This window comes from Xenopus laevis, chromosome 2L (assembly GCF_017654675.1).
Source record: "Xenopus laevis strain J_2021 chromosome 2L, Xenopus_laevis_v10.1, whole genome shotgun sequence".
NCBI classification, from domain to species: domain Eukaryota; kingdom Metazoa; phylum Chordata; class Amphibia; order Anura; family Pipidae; genus Xenopus; species Xenopus laevis.
The window spans coordinates 148646118-148664857 of NC_054373.1; the positions used below are offsets into that span (position 1 = coordinate 148646118).

Consider the following 18740-nt stretch of genomic DNA (forward strand, 5'->3'; position numbering starts at 1 on the left):
ACTTAGATAAAGTCTAACTCACATAATTTCCATGTATATTCTAGTTGGGTCAAAAACAGGTGGCTTTTAAAAAATAATAATAACCCATAGCATAATCAAAATGTCATTGTGACAATCAATTTAAAAAAAACAGTGCTGCAGAGAAAATGTTCTAGGCAGGTTTTCTAGTGGGAGTATCAGGAATAAAAGGAACTAAAGTAGAGGGCCACTGATATTGTGCTACATAGCTTGGAAGAACAGAGACACTTTACAGATGTACCAGTGGTGTAGGGGTATCATGCAAGATTCCCATTCTTGCGACCCAGGTTCAAGTCCTGGCTGGTGTATAAATTTGACTTAAACTGTGCCACTTCTTTAGTGTGTCAAAAAACTACCAGTTGACTATAGGCAGAGCCATCCAAATCCATGTAATACTTCTACCATAAAAATTATATAGTGTAACAAAGCTGGTGGAAAAAAACTTAGATAAAGTCTAACTCACACAATTTCCATGTATATTCTAGTTGGGTCAAAAACAGGTGGCTTTTAAAAAATTAATAATAACCCATAGCATAATCAAAATGTCATTGTGACAATCAATTTAAAAATACAGTGCTAGAGAGAAAATGTTCTAGGCAGGTTTTCTAGTGGGGGTATCAGGAATAATAGGAAATAAAGTAGAGGGCCACTGATATTGTGCTACATAGCTTGGAAGAACAGACAAACTTTACAGATGCACCAGTGGTGTAGGGGTATCATGCAAGATTCCCATTTTTGCGACCCGGGTTCAAGTCCTGGCTGGTGCATTAAATTTGATTGAAACTGTGCCACTTCTTTAGGGTGACACTAAAACTGTCAAAAAAACTACCAGTTGACTATAGGCAGAGCCATCCAAATCCATGTAATACTTCTACCATAAAAATTATATAGTGCAACAAAGCTGGTGGAAAAAAATTCCGATTAACTCTAACTCACTCAATTTCCATGTATATTGTAGTTGGTCAAAAACAGGTGGCTTTAAAAAAAAATAATAATAACCCATAGCATAATCAAAATGTCATTTTGACAATCAATTTAAAAAAACAGTGCTGGAGAGAAAATGTTCTAGGCAGGTTTTCTAGTGGGAGTATCAGGAATAAAACGAACTAAAGTAGAGGGCCACTGATATTGTGCTACATAGCTTGGAGGAGCAGACAAACTTTACAGATGCACCAGTGGTGTAGGGGTATCATGCAAGATTCCCGCGTTCAAGTCCACGCTGGTGCATTAAATTTGATTGAATCTGTGCCACTTCTTTAGGTTGTCAAAAAACTACCAGTTGACTATAGGCAGAGCCATCCAAATCCATGTAATACTTCTACCATAAAAATTATATAGTGCAACAAAGCTGGTGGAAAAAAATTCCGATTTACTCTAACTCACTCAATTTCCATGTATATTGTAGTTGGTCAAAAACAGGTGGCTTTTAAAAAAAATAATAACCCATAGCATAATCAAAATGTCATTGTGACAATCAATTTAAAAAAACAGTGCTGGAGAGTAAATGTTCTAGGCAGGTTTTCTAGTGGGAGTATCAGGAATAATAGGAAATAAAGTAGAGGGCCACTGATATTGTGCTACATAGCTTGGAAGAACAAAGACACTTTACAGATGCACCAGTGGTGTAGGGGTATCATGCAAGATTCCCATTCTTGCGACCCGGGTTCAAGTCCCGGCTGGTGCATTACACTTGATTGAAACTGTGCCACTTCTTTAGGGTGACAATAAAACTGTCAAAAAACTACCAGTTGACTATAGGCAGAGCCATCCAAATCCATGTAATACTTCTACCATAAAAATTATATAGTGTAATAAAGCTGGTGGAAAAAAACTCAGATAAAGTCTAACTCACACAATTTCCATGTAAATTCTAGTTGAGTCAAAAACAGGTGGCTTTTAAAAAATAATAATAACCCATAGCATAATCAAAATGTCATTTTGACAATCAATTTAAAAAAAACAGTGCTGGAGAGAAAATGTTCTAGGCAGGTTTTCTAGTGGGAGTATCAGGAATAAAACGAAATAAAGTAGAGGGCGACTGATATTGTGCTACATAGCTTGGAAGAACAGGTACACTCAACAGATGCACCAGTGGTGTAGGGGTATCACGCAAGATTCCCATTCTTGTGACCTGGGTTCAAGTCCCGGCTGGTGCATTAAATTTGATTGAAACTGTGCCACTTCTTTAGGGTGACAATAAAACTGTCAAAGCCATCCAAATCCTTGTAATACTTCTACCTTAAAAATTATATAGTGTAACAAAGCTGGTGGAAAAAAACTCAGATAAAGTCTAACTCACACAATTTCCATGTATATTCTAGTTGGGTCAAAAACAGGTGGCTGCTAAAAAATAATAATAACCCATAGCATAATCAAAATGTCATTGTGACAATCAATTTCAAAAAACAGTGCTGGAGAGAAAATGTTCTAGGCAGGTTTTCTAGTGGGAGTATCAGGAATAAAAGGAAATAAAGTAGAGGGCCTCTGATATTGTGCTACATAGCTTGGAAGAACAGAAACACTTTACAGATGTACCAGTGGTGTAGGGGTATCATGCAAGATTCCCATTCTTGCGACCCGGGTTCAAGTCCTGGCTGGTGTATAAATTTGACTTAAACTGTGCCACTTCCTTAGTGTGTCAAAAAACTACCAGTTGACTATAGGCAGAGCCATCCAAATCCATGTAATACTTCTACCGTAAAAATTATATAGTGTAACAAAGCTGGTGGAAAAAAACTTAGATAAAGTCTAACTCACACAATTTCCATGTATATTCTAGTTGGGTCAAAAACAGGTGGCTTTTAAAAAATTAATAATAACCCATAGCATAATCAAAATGTCATTGTGACAATCAATTTAAAAAAACAGTGCTGGAGAGAAAATGTTCTAGGCAGGTTTTCTAGTGGGGGTATCAGGAATAATAGGAAATAAAGTAGAGGGCCACTGATATTGTGCTACATAGCTTGGAAGAACAGAGACACTTTACAGATGCACCAGTGGTGTAGGGGTATCATGCAAGATTCCCATTCTTGCGACCCGGGTTCAAGTCCCGGCTGGTGCATTACACTTGATTGAAACTGTGCCACTTCTTTAGGGTGACAATAAAACTGTCAAAAAACTACCAGTTGACTATAGGCAGAGCCATCCAAATCCATGTAATACTTCTACCATAAAAATTATATAGTGCAACAAAGCTGGTGGAAAAAATTCCGATTAACTCTAACTCACTCAATTTCCATGTATATTGTAGTTGGTCAAAAACAGGTGGCTTTTAAAAAAAATAATAATAACCCATAGCATAATCAAAATGTCATTGTGACAATCAATTTAAAAAAACAGTGCTGGAGAGGAAATGTTCTAGGCAGGTTTTCTAGTGGGAGTATCAGGAATAAAAGGAACTAAAGTAGAGGGCCACTGACAGTGTCGGACTGGGCCGGCGGGACACCGGGAAAAACCCCGGTGGGCCCCGGGCTCTTGTGGGCCCCGCCGGCCCAGATCCGCTACTTAGTGGGGCGGCGCGACCCCACTTTGTTTGGGGTCGCGGTAGAATACAATGGCTGCGCATGCGCACAAACGCGGCGCCGCGCGCATGCGCACAAACGCGGCGCCGCGCGCATGCGCACAAACGCGGCACCGCGTTTGTGCGCATGCGCACTAGCCCCCCTGCAGCACTCCGGAGCGGCAGTGGCGGCTGGAGGGGGCCCTGGGGCAGTAGCCCCGGTGGGCCCCATGCCTCCCAGTCCGACCCTGGCCACTGAATAATAGGAAATAAAGTAGAGGGCCACTGATATTGTGCTACATAGCTTGGAAGAACAGAGACACTTTACAGATGCACCAGTGGTGTAGGGGTATCATGCAAGATTCCCATTCTTGCGACCCGGGTTCAAGTCCCGGCTGGTGCATTACACTTGATTGAAACTGTGCCACTTCTTTAGGGTGACAATAAAACTGTCAAAAAACTACCAGTTGACTATAGGCAGAGCCATCCAAATCCATGTAATACTTCTACCATAAAAATTATATAGTGCAACAAAGCTGGTGGAAAAAAATTCCGATTTACTCTAACTCACTCAATTTCCATGTATATTGTAGTTGGTCAAAAACAGGTGGCTTTTAAAAAAAATAATAACCCATAGCATAATCAAAATGTCATTTTGACAATCAATTTAAAAAAACAGTGCTGGAGAGAAAATGTTCTAGGCAGGTTTTCTAGTGGGAGTATCAGGAATAAAAGGAACTAAAGTAGAGGGCCACTGATATTGTGCTACATAGCTTGGAAGAACAGAAACACTTTACAGATGCACCAGTGGTGTAGGGGTATCATGCAAAATTCCCATTCTTGCGACCTGGGTTCATGTCCCGGCTGGTGCATTAAATTTGATTGAAACTGTGCCACTTCTTTAGGGTGACACTAAAACTGTCAAAAAAACTACCAGTTGACTATAGGCAGAGCCATCCAAATCCATGTAATACTTCTACCATAAAAATTATATAGTGTAACAAAGCTGGTGGAAAAAAACTCAGATAAAGTCTAACTCACACAATTTCCATGTATATTCTAGTTGGGTCAAAAACAGGTGGCTTTTAAAAAATAATAATAACCCATAGCATAATCAAAATGTCATTTTGACAATCAATTTAAAAAAACAGTGCTGGAGAGAAAATGTTCTAGGCAGGTTTTCTAGTGGGAGTATCAGGAATAAAACGAACTAAAGTAGAGGGCCACTGATATTGTGCTACATAGCTTGGAAGAACAGAAACACTTTACAGATGCACCAGTGGTGTAGGGGTATCATGCAAGATTCCCATTCTTGCGACCCGGGTTCAAGTCCCGGCTGGTGCATTACACTTGATTGAAACTGTGCCACTTCTTTAGGGTGACAATAAAACTGTCAAAAAACTACCAGTTGACTATAGGCAGAGCCATCCAAATCCATGTAATACTTCTACCATAAAAATTATATAGTGCAACAAAGCTGGTGGAAAAAAATTCCGATTAACTCTAACTCACTCAATTTCCATGTATATTGTAGTTGGTCAAAAACAGGTGGCTTTTAAAAAAAATAATAATAACCCATAGCATAATCAAAATGTCATTGTGACAATCAATTTAAAAAAACAGTGCTGGAGAGGAAATGTTCTAGGCAGGTTTTCTAGTGGGAGTATCAGGAATAAAAGGAACTAAAGTAGAGGGCCACTGATATTGTGCTACATAGCTTGGAAGAACAAAGACACTTTACAGATGCACCAGTGGTGTAGGGGTATCATGCAAGATTCCCATTCTTGCGACCCGGGTTCAAGTCCCGGCTGGTGCATTACACTTGATTGAAACTGTGCCACTTCTTTAGGGTGACAATAAAACTGTCAAAAAACTACCAGTTGACTATAGGCAGAGCCATCCAAATCCATGTAATACTTCTACCATAAAAATTATATAGTGTAACAAAGCTGGTGGAAAAAACTCAGATAAAGTCTAACTCACACAATTTCCATGTATATTCTAGTTGGGTCAAAAACAGGTGGCTTTTAAAAAATAATAATAACCCATAGCATAATCAAAATGTCATTTTGACAATCAATTTAAAAAAACAGTGCTGGAGAGAAAATGTTCTAGGCAGGTTTTCTAGTGGGAGTATCAGGAATAAAAGGAACTAAAGTAGAGGGCCACTGATATTGTGCTACATAGCTTGGAAGAACAGAAACACTTTACAGATGCACCAGTGGTGTAGGGGTATCATGCAAGATTCCCATTCTTGCGACCCGGGTTCAAGTCCCGGCTGGTGCATTAAATTTGATTGAAACTGTGCCACTTCTTTAGGGTGACAATAAAACTGTCAAAAAACTACCAGTTGACTATAGGCAGAGCCATCCAAATCCATGTAATACTTCTACCATAAAAATTATATAGTGCAACAAAGCTGGTGGAAAAAAATTCCGATTAACTCTAACTCACTCAATTTCCATGTATATTGTAGTTGGTCAAAAACAGGTGGCTTTTAAAAAAAATAATAATAACCCATAGCATAATCAAAATGTCATTGTGACAATCAATTTAAAAAAACAGTGCTGGAGAGGAAATGTTCTAGGCAGGTTTTCTAGTGGGAGTATCAGGAATAAAAGGAACTAAAGTAGAGGGCCACTGATATTGTGCTACATAGCTTGGAAGAACAGAAGCACTTTACAGATACACCAGTGGTGTAGGGGTATCATGCAAGATTCCCATTCTTGCGACCCGGGTTCAACTCCCGGCTGGTGCATTAAATTTGATTGAATCTGTGCCACTTCTTTAGGTTGTCAAAAAACTACCAGTTGACTATAGGCAGAGCCATCCAAATCCATGTAATACTTCTACCATAAAAATTATATAGTGTAACAAAGCTGGTGGAAAAAAACTCAGATAAAGTCTAACTCACACAATTTCCATGTATATTCTAGTTGGGTCAAAAACAGGTGGCTTTTAAAAAATAATAATAACCCATAGCATAATCAAAATGTCATTTTGACAATCAATTTAAAAAAACAGTGCTGGAGAGAAAATGTTCTAGGCAGGTTTTCTAGTGGGAGTATCAGGAATAAAACGAACTAAAGTAGAGGGCCACTGATATTGTGTTACATAGCTTGGAAGAACAGAAACCCTTTACAGATGCACCAGTGGTGTAGGGGTATCATGCAAGATTCCCATTCTTGCGACCCGGGTTCAAGTCCCGGCTGGTGCATTAAATTTGATTGAAACTGTGCCACTTCTTTAGGGTGTCAAAAAACTACCAGTTGACTATAGGCAGAGCCATCCAAATCCATGTAATACTTCTACCATAAAAATTATATAGTGCAACAAAGCTGGTGGAAAAAAATTCCGATTAACTCTAACTCACTCAATTTCCATGTATATTGTAGTTGGTCAAAAACAGGTGGCTTTTAAAAAAAATAATAATAACCCATAGCATAATCAAAATGTCATTGTGACAATCAATTTAAAAAAACAGTGCTGGAGAGGAAATGTTCTAAGCAGGTTTTCTAGTGGGAGTATCAGGAATAAAAGGAACTAAAGTAGAGGGCCACTGATATTGTGCTACATAGCTTGGAAGAACAAAGACACTTTACAGATGCACCAGTGGTGTAGGGGTATCATGCAAGATTCCCATTCTTGCGACCCGGGTTCAAGTCCCGGCTGGTGCATTACACTTGATTGAAACTGTGCCACTTCTTTAGGGTGACAATAAAACTGTCAAAAAACTACCAGTTGACTATAGGCAGAGCCATCCAAATCCATGTAATACTTCTACCATAAAAATTATATAGTGTAACAAAGCTGGTGGAAAAAAACTCAGATAAAGTCTAACTCACACAATTTCCATGTATATTCTAGTTGGGTCAAAAACAGGTGGCTTTTAAAAAATAATAATAACCCATAGCATAATCAAAATGTCATTTTGACAATCAATTTAAAAAAACAGTGCTGGAGAGAAAATGTTCTAGGCAGGTTTTCTAGTGGGAGTATCAGGAATAAAAGGAACTAAAGTAGAGGGCCACTGATATTGTGCTACATAGCTTGGAAGAACAGAAACATTTTACAGATGCACCAGTGGTGTAGGGGTATCATGCAAGATTCCCATTCTTGCGACCCGGGTTCAAGTCCCGGCTGGTGCATTACACTTGATTGAAACTGTGCCACTTCTTTAGGGTGACAATAAAACTGTCAAAAAACTACCAGTTGACTATAGGCAGAGCCATCCAAATCCATGTAATACTTCTACCTTAAAAATTATATAGTGCAACAAAGCTGGTGGAAAAAAATTCCGATTAACTCTAACTCACTCAATTTCCATGTATATTGTAGTTGGTCAAAAACAGGTGGCTTTTAAAAAAAATAATAATAACCCATAGCATAATCAAAATGTCATTGTGACAATCAATTTAAAAAACAGTGCTGGAGAGGAAATGTTCTAGGCAGGTTTTCTAGTGGGAGTATCAGGAATAAAAGGAACTAAAGTAGAGGGCCACTGATATTGTGCTACATAGCTTGGAAGAACAGAAGTACTTTACAGATGCACCAGTGGTGTAGGGGTATCATGCAAGATTCCCATTCTTGCGACCCGGGTTCAAGTCCCGGCTGGTGCATTAAATTTGATTGAAACTGTGCCACTTCTTTAGGTTGTCAAAAAACTACCAGTTGACTATAGGCAGAGCCATCCAAATCCATGTAATACTTCTACCATAAAAATTATATAGTGTAACAAAGCTGGTGGAAAAAAACTCAGATAAAGTCTAACTCACACAATTTCCATGTATATTCTAGTTGGGTCAAAAACAGGTGGCTTTTAAAAAATAATAATAACCCATAGCATAATCAAAATGTCATTTTGACAATAAATTTAAAAAAACAGTGCTGGAGAGAAAATGTTCTAGGCAGGTTTTCTAGTGGGAGTATCAGGAATAAAACGAACTAAAGTAGAGGGCCACTGATATTGTGTTACATAGCTTGGAAGAACAGAAAGCCTTTACAGATGCACCAGTGGTGTAGGGGTATCATGCAAGATTCCCATTCTTGCGACCCGGGTTCAAGTCCCGGCTGGTGCATTAAATTTGATTGAAACTGTGCCACTTCTTTAGGGTGTCAAAAAACTACCAGTTGACTATAGGCAGAGCCATCCAAATCCATGTAATACTTCTACCATAAAAATTATATAGTGCAACAAAGCTGGTGGAAAAAATTCCGATTAACTCTAACTCACTCAATTTCCATGTATATTGTAGTTGGTCAAAAACAGGTGGCTTTTAAAAAAAATAATAATAACCCATAGCATAATCAAAATGTCATTGTGACAATCAATTTAAAAAAACAGTGCTGGAGAGGAAATGTTCTAGGCAGGTTTTCTAGTGGGAGTATCAGGAATAAAAGGAACTAAAGTAGAGGGCCACTGATATTGTGCTACATAGCTTGGAAGAACAGAAACACTTTACAGATGCACCAGTGGTGTAGGGGTATCATGCAAGATTCCCTTTCTTGTGACCCGGGTTCATGTCCCAGCTGGTGCATTAAATTTGATTGAAACTGTGCCACTTCTTTAGGGTGATACTAAACCTGTCAAAAAAACTACCAGTTGACTATAGGCAGAGCCATCCAAATCCATGTAATACTTCTACCATAGAAATTATATAGTGCAACAAAGCTGGTGGAAAAAAACTCAGATAAAGTCTAACTCACACAATTTCCATGTATGTTCTAGTTGGGTCAAAAACAGGTGGCTTTTAAAAAAAATAATAATAACCCATAGCATAATCAAAATGTCATTGTGACAATCAATTTAAAAAAACAGTGCTGGAGAGGAAATGTTCTAGGCAGGTTTTCTAGTGGGAGTATCAGGAATAAAAGGAACTAAAGTAGAGGGCCACTGATATTGTGCTACATAGCTTGGAAGAACAGAAGCACTTTACAGATACACCAGTGGTGTAGGGGTATCATGCAAGATTCCCATTCTTGCGACCCGGGTTCAAGTCCCGGCTGGTGCATTAAATTTGATTGAATCTGTGCCACTTCTTTAGGTTGTCAAAAAACTACCAGTTGACTATAGGCAGAGCCATCCAAATCCATGTAATACTTCTACCATAAAAATTATATAGTGTAACAAAGCTGGTGGAAAAAAACTCAGATAAAGTCTAACTCACACAATTTCCATGTATATTCTAGTTGGGTCAAAAACAGGTGGCTTTTAAAAAATAATAATAACCCATAGCATAATCAAAATGTCATTTTGACAATAAATTTAAAAAAACAGTGCTGGAGAGAAAATGTTCTAGGCAGGTTTTCTAGTGGGAGTATCAGGAATAAAACGAACTAAAGTAGAGGGCCACTGATATTGTGTTACATAGCTTGGAAGAACAGAAAGCCTTTACAGATGCACCAGTGGTGTAGGGGTATCATGCAAGATTCCCATTCTTGCGACCCGGGTTCAAGTCCCGGCTGGTGCATTAAATTTGATTGAAACTGTGCCACTTCTTTAGGGTGTCAAAAAACTACCAGTTGACTATAGGCAGAGCCATCCAAATCCATGTAATACTTCTACCATAAAAATTATATAGTGCAACAAAGCTGGTGGAAAAAATTCCGATTAACTCTAACTCACTCAATTTCCATGTATATTGTAGTTGGTCAAAAACAGGTGGCTTTTAAAAAAAATAATAATAACCCATAGCATAATCAAAATGTCATTGTGACAATCAATTTAAAAAAACAGTGCTGGAGAGGAAATGTTCTAGGCAGGTTTTCTAGTGGGAGTATCAGGAATAAAAGGAACTAAAGTAGAGGGCCACTGATATTGTGCTACATAGCTTGGAAGAACAGAAACACTTTACAGATGCACCAGTGGTGTAGGGGTATCATGCAAGATTCCCTTTCTTGTGACCCGGGTTCATGTCCCAGCTGGTGCATTAAATTTGATTGAAACTGTGCCACTTCTTTAGGGTGATACTAAACCTGTCAAAAAAACTACCAGTTGACTATAGGCAGAGCCATCCAAATCCATGTAATACTTCTACCATAGAAATTATATAGTGCAACAAAGCTGGTGGAAAAAAACTCAGATAAAGTCTAACTCACACAATTTCCATGTATGTTCTAGTTGGGTCAAAAACAGGTGGCTTTTAAAAAATAATAATAACCCATAGCATAATCAAAATGTCATTTTGACAATCAGTTTAAAAAAACAGTGCTGGAGAGAAAATGTTCTAGGCAGGTTTTGTAGTGGGAGTATCAGGAATAAAACGAACTAAAGTAGAGGGCCACTGATATTGTGCTACATAGCTTGGAAGAACAGAAGCACTTTACAGATGCACCAGTGGTGTAAGGGTATCATGCAAAATTCCCATTTTTGCGACCCGGGTTCAAGTTCCGGCTGATGCATTACACTTGATTGAAACTGTGCCACTTCTTTAGGGTGACAATAAAATGTCAAAAAACTACCAGTTGACTATAGGCAGAGCCATCCAAATCCATGTAATACTTCTACCATAAAAATTATATAGTGCAACAAAGCTGGTGGAAAAAAATTCCGATTAACTCTAACTCACTCAATTTCCATGTATATTGTAGTTGGTCAAAAACAGGTGGCTTTAAAAAAAAATAATAATAACCCATAGCATAATCAAAATGTCATTTTGACAATCAATTTAAAAAAACAGTGCTGGAGAGAAAATGTTCTAGGCAGGTTTTCTAGTGGGAGTACCAGGAATAAAACGAACTAAAGTAGAGGGCCACTGATATTGTGCTACATAGCTTGGAGGAACAGACAAACTTTACAGATGCACCAGTGGTGTAGGGGTATCATGCAAGATTCCCATTCTTGCGACCCGGGTTCAAGTCCCGGCTGGTGCATTAAATTTGATTGAATCTGTGCCACTTCTTTAGGTTGTCAAAAAACTACCAGTTGACTATAGGCAGAGCCATCCAAATCCATGTAATACTTCTACCATAAAAATTATATAGTGCAACAAAGCTGGTGGAAAAAAATTCCGATTTACTCTAACTCACTCAATTTCCATGTATATTGTAGTTGGTCAAAAACAGGTGGCTTTTAAAAAAAATAATAACCCATAGCATAATCAAAATGTCATTTTGACAATCAATTTAAAAAAACAGTGCTGGAGAGAAAATGTTCTAGGCAGGTTTTCTAGTGGGAGTATCAGGAATAAAAGGAACTAAAGTAGAGGGCCACTGATATTGTGCTACATAGCTTGGAAGAACAGAAACACTTTACAGATGCACCAGTGGTGTAGGGGTATCATGCAAAATTCCCATTCTTGCGACCTGGGTTCATGTCCCGGCTGGTGCATTAAATTTGATTGAAACTGTGCCACTTCTTTAGGGTGACACTAAAACTGTCAAAAAAACTACCAGTTGACTATAGCAGAGCCATCCAAATCCATGTAATACTTCTACCATAAAAATTATATAGTGTAACAAAGCTGGTGGAAAAAAACTCAGATAAAGTCTAACTCACACAATTTCCATGTATATTCTAGTTGGGTCAAAAACAGGTGGCTTTTAAAAAATAATAATAACCCATAGCATAATCAAAATGTCATTTTGACAATCAATTTAAAAAAACAGTGCTGGAGAGAAAATGTTCTAGGCAGGTTTTCTAGTGGGAGTATCAGGAATAAAAGGAACTAAAGTAGAGGGCCACTGATATTGTGCTACATAGCTTGGAAGAACAGAAACACTTTACAGATGCACCAGTGGTGTAGGGGTATCATGCAAGATTCCCATTCTTGCGACCCGGGTTCAAGTCCCGGCTGGTGCATTACACTTGATTGAAACTGTGCCACTTCTTTAGGGTGACAATAAAACTGTCAAAAAACTACCAGTTGACTATAGGCAGAGCCATCCAAATCCATGTAATACTTCTACCATAAAAATTATATAGTGTAACAAAGCTGGTGGAAAAAAACTCAGATAAAGTCTAACTCACACAATTTCCATGTATATTCTAGTTGGGTCAAAAACAGGTGGCTTTTAAAAAATAATAATAACCCATAGCATAATCAAAATGTCATTTTGACAATCAATTTAAAAAAACAGTGCTGGAGAGAAAATGTTCTAGGCAGGTTTTCTAGTGGGAGTATCAGGAATAAAACGAACTAAAGTAGAGGGCCACTGATATTGTGTTACATAGCTTGGAAGAACAGAAACCCTTTACAGATGCACCAGTGGTGTAGGGGTATCATGCAAGATTCCCATTCTTGCGACCCGGGTTCAAGTCCCGGCTGGTGCATTAAATTTGATTGAAACTGTGCCACTTCTTTAGGGTGTCAAAAAACTACCAGTTGACTATAGGCAGAGCCATCCAAATCCATGTAATACTTCTACCATAAAAATTATATAGTGCAACAAAGCTGGTGGAAAAAATTCCGATTAACTCTAACTCACTCAATTTCCATGTATATTGTAGTTGGTCAAAAACAGGTGGCTTTTAAAAAAAATAATAATAACCCATAGCATAATCAAAATGTCATTGTGACAATCAATTTAAAAAAACAGTGCTGGAGAGGAAATGTTCTAGGCAGGTTTTCTAGTGGGAGTATCAGGAATAAAAGGAACTAAAGTAGAGGGCCACTGATATTGTGCTACATAGCTTGGAAGAACAGAAACACTTTACAGATGCACCAGTGGTGTAGGGGTATCATGCAAGATTCCCATTCTTGTGACCCGGGTTCATGTCCCGGCTGGTGCATTAAATTTGATTGAAACTGTGCCACTTCTTTAGGGTGACACTAAACCTGTCAAAAAAACTACCAGTTGACTATAGGCAGAGCCATCCAAATCCATGTAATACTTCTACCATAGAAATTATATAGTGCAACAAAGCTGGTGGAAAAAAACTCAGATAAAGTCTAACTCACACAATTTCCATGTATGTTCTAGTTGGGTCAAAAACAGGTGGCTTTTAAAAAATAATAATAACCCATAGCATAATCAAAATGTCATTTTGACAATCAGTTTAAAAAAACAGTGCTGGAGAGAAAATGTTCTAGGCAGGTTTTGTAGTGGGAGTATCAGGAATAAAACGAACTAAAGTAGAGGGCCACTGATATTGTGCTACATAGCTTGGAAGAACAGAAACCCTTTACAGATACACCAGTGGTGTAGGGGTATCATGCAAGATTCCCATTCTTGCAACCCGGTTTCAAGTCCCGGCTGGTGCATTACACTTGATTGAAACTGTGCCACTTCTTTAGGGTGACACTAAAACTCTCAAAAAACTACCAGTTGACTATAGGCAGAGCCATCCAAATCCATGTAATACTTCTACCATAAAAATTATATAGTGCAACAAAGCTGGTGGAAAAAAATTCCGATTAACTCTAACTCACTCAATTTCCATGTATATTGTAGTTGGTCAAAAACAGGTGGCTTTTAAAAAATAACAATAACCCATAGCATAATCAAAATGTCATTGTGACAATCAATTTAAAAAAACAGTGGTAGAGAGAAAATGTTCTAGGCAGGTTTTCTAGTGGGAGTATCAGGAATAATAGGAAATAAAGTAGAGGGCCACTGATATTGTGCTACATAGCTTGGAAGAACAGAGACACTTTACAGATGCACCAGTGGTGTAGGGGTATCATGCAAAATTCCCGTTCTTGCGACCCGGGTTCAAGTCCCGGCTGGTGCATTACACTTGATTGAAACTGTGCCACTTCTTTAGGGTGACAATGAAACTGTCAAAAAACTACCAGTTGACTATAGGCAGAGCCGTCCAAATCCATGTAATACTTCTACCATAAAAATTATATAGTGTAACAAAGCTGGTGGAAAAAAACTCAGATAAAGTCTAACTCACACAATTTCCATGTATATTCTAGTTGGGTCAAAAACAGGTGGCTTTTAAAAAATAACAATAACCCATAGCATAATCAAAATGTCATTGTGACAATCAATTCAGTTTAAAAAAACAGATTTTTTCTTTTTCTCTGTAGTAATAAAACAGTGCCTTGTACTTTGTTGGAAAACAACAGACCGAGATTGATCAAGTGTATGTTACTTAATGCAGGGAGGGTCTATATTGTTGCTCCACAATGTGATCATGTTTGACCTGTAACGCTGTGTGATTATCTTCTTCCTCTTCCTGTGTATGCTCTCTATGAAAAGTTCCTGTTGCAGACATGTTATGCCGAAGTGTTTATGTTGAGTTCTATTAAGCAACCAAGTTACTGTTCACACAGAAGTTTCTTTCCTTTCTTGCCCTCACAGGACTTTCTGAAATCCAGCACTATCCTATTACCCTCTTCCCCAGTAAGCAGTTTGTTTCAGCCCTGCGCTTGTCATAGAAAACCTTAAATTTGAGCAGATTTGTTATATACATTTGTAACATAAAATAAAATAACATAAGTGGCTCAGCACACAGTTAATCCCCTTTCCCTTGCCTGTGATCCAGTGGAACGTTCAGCATCTGCTGTGCAAATGAACCCTTTAATTAACAAAGATATGCTTGAGCTGCCCAAAAAGGCATTAGCATGAGATCTGTAATGTGCAAAGTCAGCTGTGTCCAGGCTCATCATGCAAAGGTACCCTGATATTAATACAAAACAATGTTAATTGCCCCCTTGCACCTGTGTGCCCTGTAAATTGTACCCTATACTGAAAAGTGTATGGAACCAGCAGTTTGGTGCATGGGACAAGTATGGAGCAGAGTGTATTGATGCATATGCCATAGTGAACAACATTTATAAGGAAAACAACATTTATAAGGACCAGTTTCAGCTGTGCACTACACCTTGTGTTAATAAATAATTAATGATGAGCGAAAAATTCTGGCATGTATAGAATTGCCGCAAACTATTGTGTATCGGTGGCCGGGAACATTTTTGTGAAACTGCCCCACAGCTCATTTCACGTTGCAAGACAAAACAATAAATGACATGTGAGAAAGAAAAAGATTTGTAACAAAAAAAATAGATGTGCAACATACACATACGTTATTTTATCCTTTAACTCTCCTTCCACATCAACCAAAGGGATCTGAGTTGTCCCACTGTCTGTATAAGGACATACACATAAATACATGGTTAATGCATTTTAGTATCGAATACAAAGCATCCATATTTTATCTGTGGTCAGATGTATTCTTAGTTGTGTTTGTAAGCAACATAGTATATTAGTTGATACTATTACCAGTAGACCAGAGGTAATGTCAAAAAGCACAGACATTTTTAAGAAATTGGCAACATGGGAGTCTTTTTTCTATTGAAAGCGCAGTTGTAGCACAGTGGCTGGGAGGCTCTCTAACAATGTAGGGCATGTATGTAGCAGTATACTGAGTGAACAATGCATGTGGTTTTGCCCTCCAAATTTTTATCGGTATGCCCCAAAGGAGAAACAAGGTGCCATGAAAAAACTACCATAGACTCTAATGTAGTTTGCTACAAAATTGGTGCTCAATAAAAAAAATGTTTTCGCACGACAAAAAAGGTTTGCAAATTTTTGACTGGTTTTGAATTGTTCAGCAGTTTCACAAACTTTTTGACAAAGCAAATTGGGACAGGTTCGCTCATCACTATAAAGGAGTCTCTTAGAGATATGTAGTGTATAAAGATACACAAATCTTTAGGATCAGGTCCCCTTTAGCTCATAAGTAGGTTAGAGACAAGACTTTGCACCCAAGTGATCATCACATGGCAAAATTACAAATATGGTTACCACTGCTCAGCATTACTTTCTGATATTTGACCCTGTCCCCCACACGTTGTTACATGGCAAAGATTTAAGCTCCTGCCAACATGAGACTCCAGACCTGACCTTGAGACAACATGGGCACTGCAACAATGATTAAGTAGTTTTCTGTGTGACCTGGTTACAGTTATCCATATTAGTTACAATTTATCAGGGGCATTGTATAACAGACAGAGTGCATGCTATTATAGCAATGATCCGTACACAAGAACCTGCAACAGATCACTACCTATTGAAGTAAAGGAGTTTCAAAGGCTATAGTTTGCTGTGCCCAATGCTGTGCAAAATTGTCACCTAAATAAATGTGTATAGCCTCTTATTCTGTATATTGAGTTATTCTACAGGATATAAAACATGGATCAATCATATACCACAATGCAGAAAGCCGATTGCTAGCTCCCTACCCAGCCCCCAAGCAGTTTATCCTGCTGCCACATTTTTACATGCAGAGACACAGCACAGAGCCAACTACAAGGTTCCCTGTCACGTTGCCCCCATTAACCCCTTATTTAATGCATCATACAGAATTGCTTAATTGGACATGCCATATCATGCCAAAGGGTTAAATGGTGGAGGCAGCAAAGAGCTAAGATTAGCAGGTAGCAGACAATAGATCCCTGAGAGATAATCCTTTCTCCGCCCACCTGGCATGTCTCACAGGCACATCATCTTTAAGCTTTGGGCTTGGACACAAGAGCATTGCAATATATTTGAACCGGGCCATTCAGAAGAGCAGAGTGAATGCAGCCTGCCGCCATCCTTACCTTCTGCCCGTATAATCATCCAGTCATTCAGTAATGGACTTTACGAGCAGCATGATTTTATCCCAAGCATCTGCCCCCTTCCCTTGTTCTCTGGGTGCAGCTCATCCTTCTCATTTGTTCTGCTGAACTCGCTTGCCCCTGGTGGCAACGAGTAGAATGTCCTCGAGAAGAAGAAAACATCCTTGGAAACAAGTAGGATGAACTGCTGAGCAGTTGCCAGTACAAAGCCCAAATTAGTGCCCAAACTGATGGGTGCAGGGAGATCACTGGAGGCAGATGGATAAAATCACTAAACTGATCCATGCAGGCCCAAAGCCTTAATCTGTATTGACTAAATCAAATATTTATCCCCTGATAAATAATGGAATCTGCTGCTTTCTGCTGAGTCTCAACTATACACAGTAGTGATGAGCGATTTTTTTCTCCCTGCATGGATTTGCAGTGAAATTCTGCATTTCACTATAGAAGAATTTTTTTTGAACAAAAATGTGCCGTGAAAAAAATTTTGCAGAGAAAAATGAAAGACAAAACGCCCATTCACTTCAGTGCAATTGAAATAAGCACCCATTGACTTACATTTGGAGTGAGAAAAAACACGAACTGACAATGCATTTGGAGTGAGAAAAAACGTAAAAAAAAAAACGCCCATTGACTTTAATGCAATTCAAGTGAGAAATAAAGTCGCCCATAGACTTTAACGCATTTCGTGAACTTTTTAGCAGTTTTGCAAATTTTTACACAAAGCAAAACTGCGCAGAACCACTCATCACTAAATACAGTAAAGAAATATGCCCTTATCAGTAGTGTACTTGCTTTGAAATTACATAAAAAGCTGTATAATAAAAAGTCCTTTTAAATTTGAACATAGTTACATAGTTACATAGTTAATTTGGGTTGAAAAAAGACAAAGTCCATCAAGTCCAACCCCTTCAAATGAAAACCCAGCATTCATACACGCACCCCTCCATACTTTCACATAAATTCTATATACCCATACCTATACTAACTATAGAGTTTAGTATCACAATAGCCTTTGATATTATGTCTGTCCAAAAAATCATCCAAGCCATTCTTAAAGGCATTAACTGAATCAGCCATCACAACATCACCCGGCAGTGCATTCCACAACCTCACTGTCCTGACTGTGAAGAACCTCCTACGTTGCTTCAAATGAAAGTTCTTTTCTTCTAGTCTAAAGGGGTGGCCTCTGGTACGGTGATCCACTTTATGGGTAAAAAGGTCCCCTGCCATTTGTCTATAATGTCCTCTAATGTACTTGTAAAGTGTAATCCTGTCCCCTCGCAAGCGCCTTTTTTCCAGAGAAAACAACCGCAACCATGACAGTCTACCCTCATAATTTAAGTCTTCCCTCCCTCTAACCAATTTAGTTGCACGTCTCTGCACTCTCTCCAGCTCATTTATATCCCTCTTAAGGACTGGAGTCCAAAACTGCACTGCATACTCCAGATGAGTATGGATGTTTTTTATTAAAACATCCATACCTGTTCTAAATGCATTTAAAGATTTCAGCTGTCAGTCATATATTGCCTGCCCCGCCTCTATGCCTTAGGCATAGAGGCGGGGCAGGCAATTACTTTCACTAACCATTTGCATTTCCTACATGTCGCTGCTCATCTTCACATCCCCCCTCCCTGCTCACAGTCTATAATTGTGTAGCTAGTAGGCATGAGCATCAAGTCTCCCATTCTGATTTTAAAGGTTTTAAAGGT

General features: G+C 38.6%; 1 protein-coding gene and 22 non-coding genes across 27 annotated transcripts in view; 22 read left to right on the top strand and 1 right to left on the bottom strand.

Annotated features, from left to right (window-relative positions):
• b4galnt1.L (beta-1,4-N-acetyl-galactosaminyl transferase 1 L homeolog) overlaps nt 1-18740 on the bottom strand; it is a 125271-nt gene that overhangs the window by 78115 nt on the left and 28416 nt on the right. Inside the window, exon 1 of one of the 5 annotated variants that reach the window (XM_041580837.1) lies at nt 17011-17102. The exons of 3 other annotated variants lie outside the window; for them this stretch is intronic. The gene's annotated coding sequence lies outside the window, so the exon portion shown is untranslated. Of the gene's footprint in view, nt 1-17010; nt 17103-18740 lie in introns of those variants that run through there. One more of the 5 variants, XM_041580839.1, reaches the window with a different exon arrangement.
• On the top strand, nt 256-326 carry trnag-ccc. The gene has a single exon. It is a non-coding gene; the product is annotated as a tRNA-Gly (tRNA).
• On the top strand, nt 715-785 carry trnag-ccc. Its single transcript has one exon. It is a non-coding gene; the product is annotated as a tRNA-Gly (tRNA).
• Nucleotides 1632-1702, top strand: trnag-ccc. Its single transcript has one exon. It is a non-coding gene; the product is annotated as a tRNA-Gly (tRNA).
• On the top strand, nt 2104-2174 carry trnag-ccc. The gene has a single exon. It is a non-coding gene; the product is annotated as a tRNA-Gly (tRNA).
• On the top strand, nt 3009-3079 carry trnag-ccc. Its single transcript has one exon. It is a non-coding gene; the product is annotated as a tRNA-Gly (tRNA).
• On the top strand, nt 3850-3920 carry trnag-ccc. The gene has a single exon. It is a non-coding gene; the product is annotated as a tRNA-Gly (tRNA).
• trnag-ccc lies at nt 4791-4861 on the top strand. Its single transcript has one exon. It is a non-coding gene; the product is annotated as a tRNA-Gly (tRNA).
• trnag-ccc lies at nt 5263-5333 on the top strand. Its single transcript has one exon. It is a non-coding gene; the product is annotated as a tRNA-Gly (tRNA).
• On the top strand, nt 5733-5803 carry trnag-ccc. Its single transcript has one exon. It is a non-coding gene; the product is annotated as a tRNA-Gly (tRNA).
• trnag-ccc lies at nt 6205-6275 on the top strand. The gene has a single exon. It is a non-coding gene; the product is annotated as a tRNA-Gly (tRNA).
• trnag-ccc lies at nt 6664-6734 on the top strand. The gene has a single exon. It is a non-coding gene; the product is annotated as a tRNA-Gly (tRNA).
• trnag-ccc lies at nt 7124-7194 on the top strand. The gene has a single exon. It is a non-coding gene; the product is annotated as a tRNA-Gly (tRNA).
• Nucleotides 7595-7665, top strand: trnag-ccc. Its single transcript has one exon. It is a non-coding gene; the product is annotated as a tRNA-Gly (tRNA).
• Nucleotides 8066-8136, top strand: trnag-ccc. Its single transcript has one exon. It is a non-coding gene; the product is annotated as a tRNA-Gly (tRNA).
• Nucleotides 8525-8595, top strand: trnag-ccc. Its single transcript has one exon. It is a non-coding gene; the product is annotated as a tRNA-Gly (tRNA).
• trnag-ccc lies at nt 9458-9528 on the top strand. Its single transcript has one exon. It is a non-coding gene; the product is annotated as a tRNA-Gly (tRNA).
• trnag-ccc lies at nt 9917-9987 on the top strand. The gene has a single exon. It is a non-coding gene; the product is annotated as a tRNA-Gly (tRNA).
• On the top strand, nt 11319-11389 carry trnag-ccc. The gene has a single exon. It is a non-coding gene; the product is annotated as a tRNA-Gly (tRNA).
• Nucleotides 12247-12317, top strand: trnag-ccc. Its single transcript has one exon. It is a non-coding gene; the product is annotated as a tRNA-Gly (tRNA).
• On the top strand, nt 12718-12788 carry trnag-ccc. The gene has a single exon. It is a non-coding gene; the product is annotated as a tRNA-Gly (tRNA).
• Nucleotides 13177-13247, top strand: trnag-ccc. Its single transcript has one exon. It is a non-coding gene; the product is annotated as a tRNA-Gly (tRNA).
• trnag-ccc lies at nt 14119-14189 on the top strand. Its single transcript has one exon. It is a non-coding gene; the product is annotated as a tRNA-Gly (tRNA).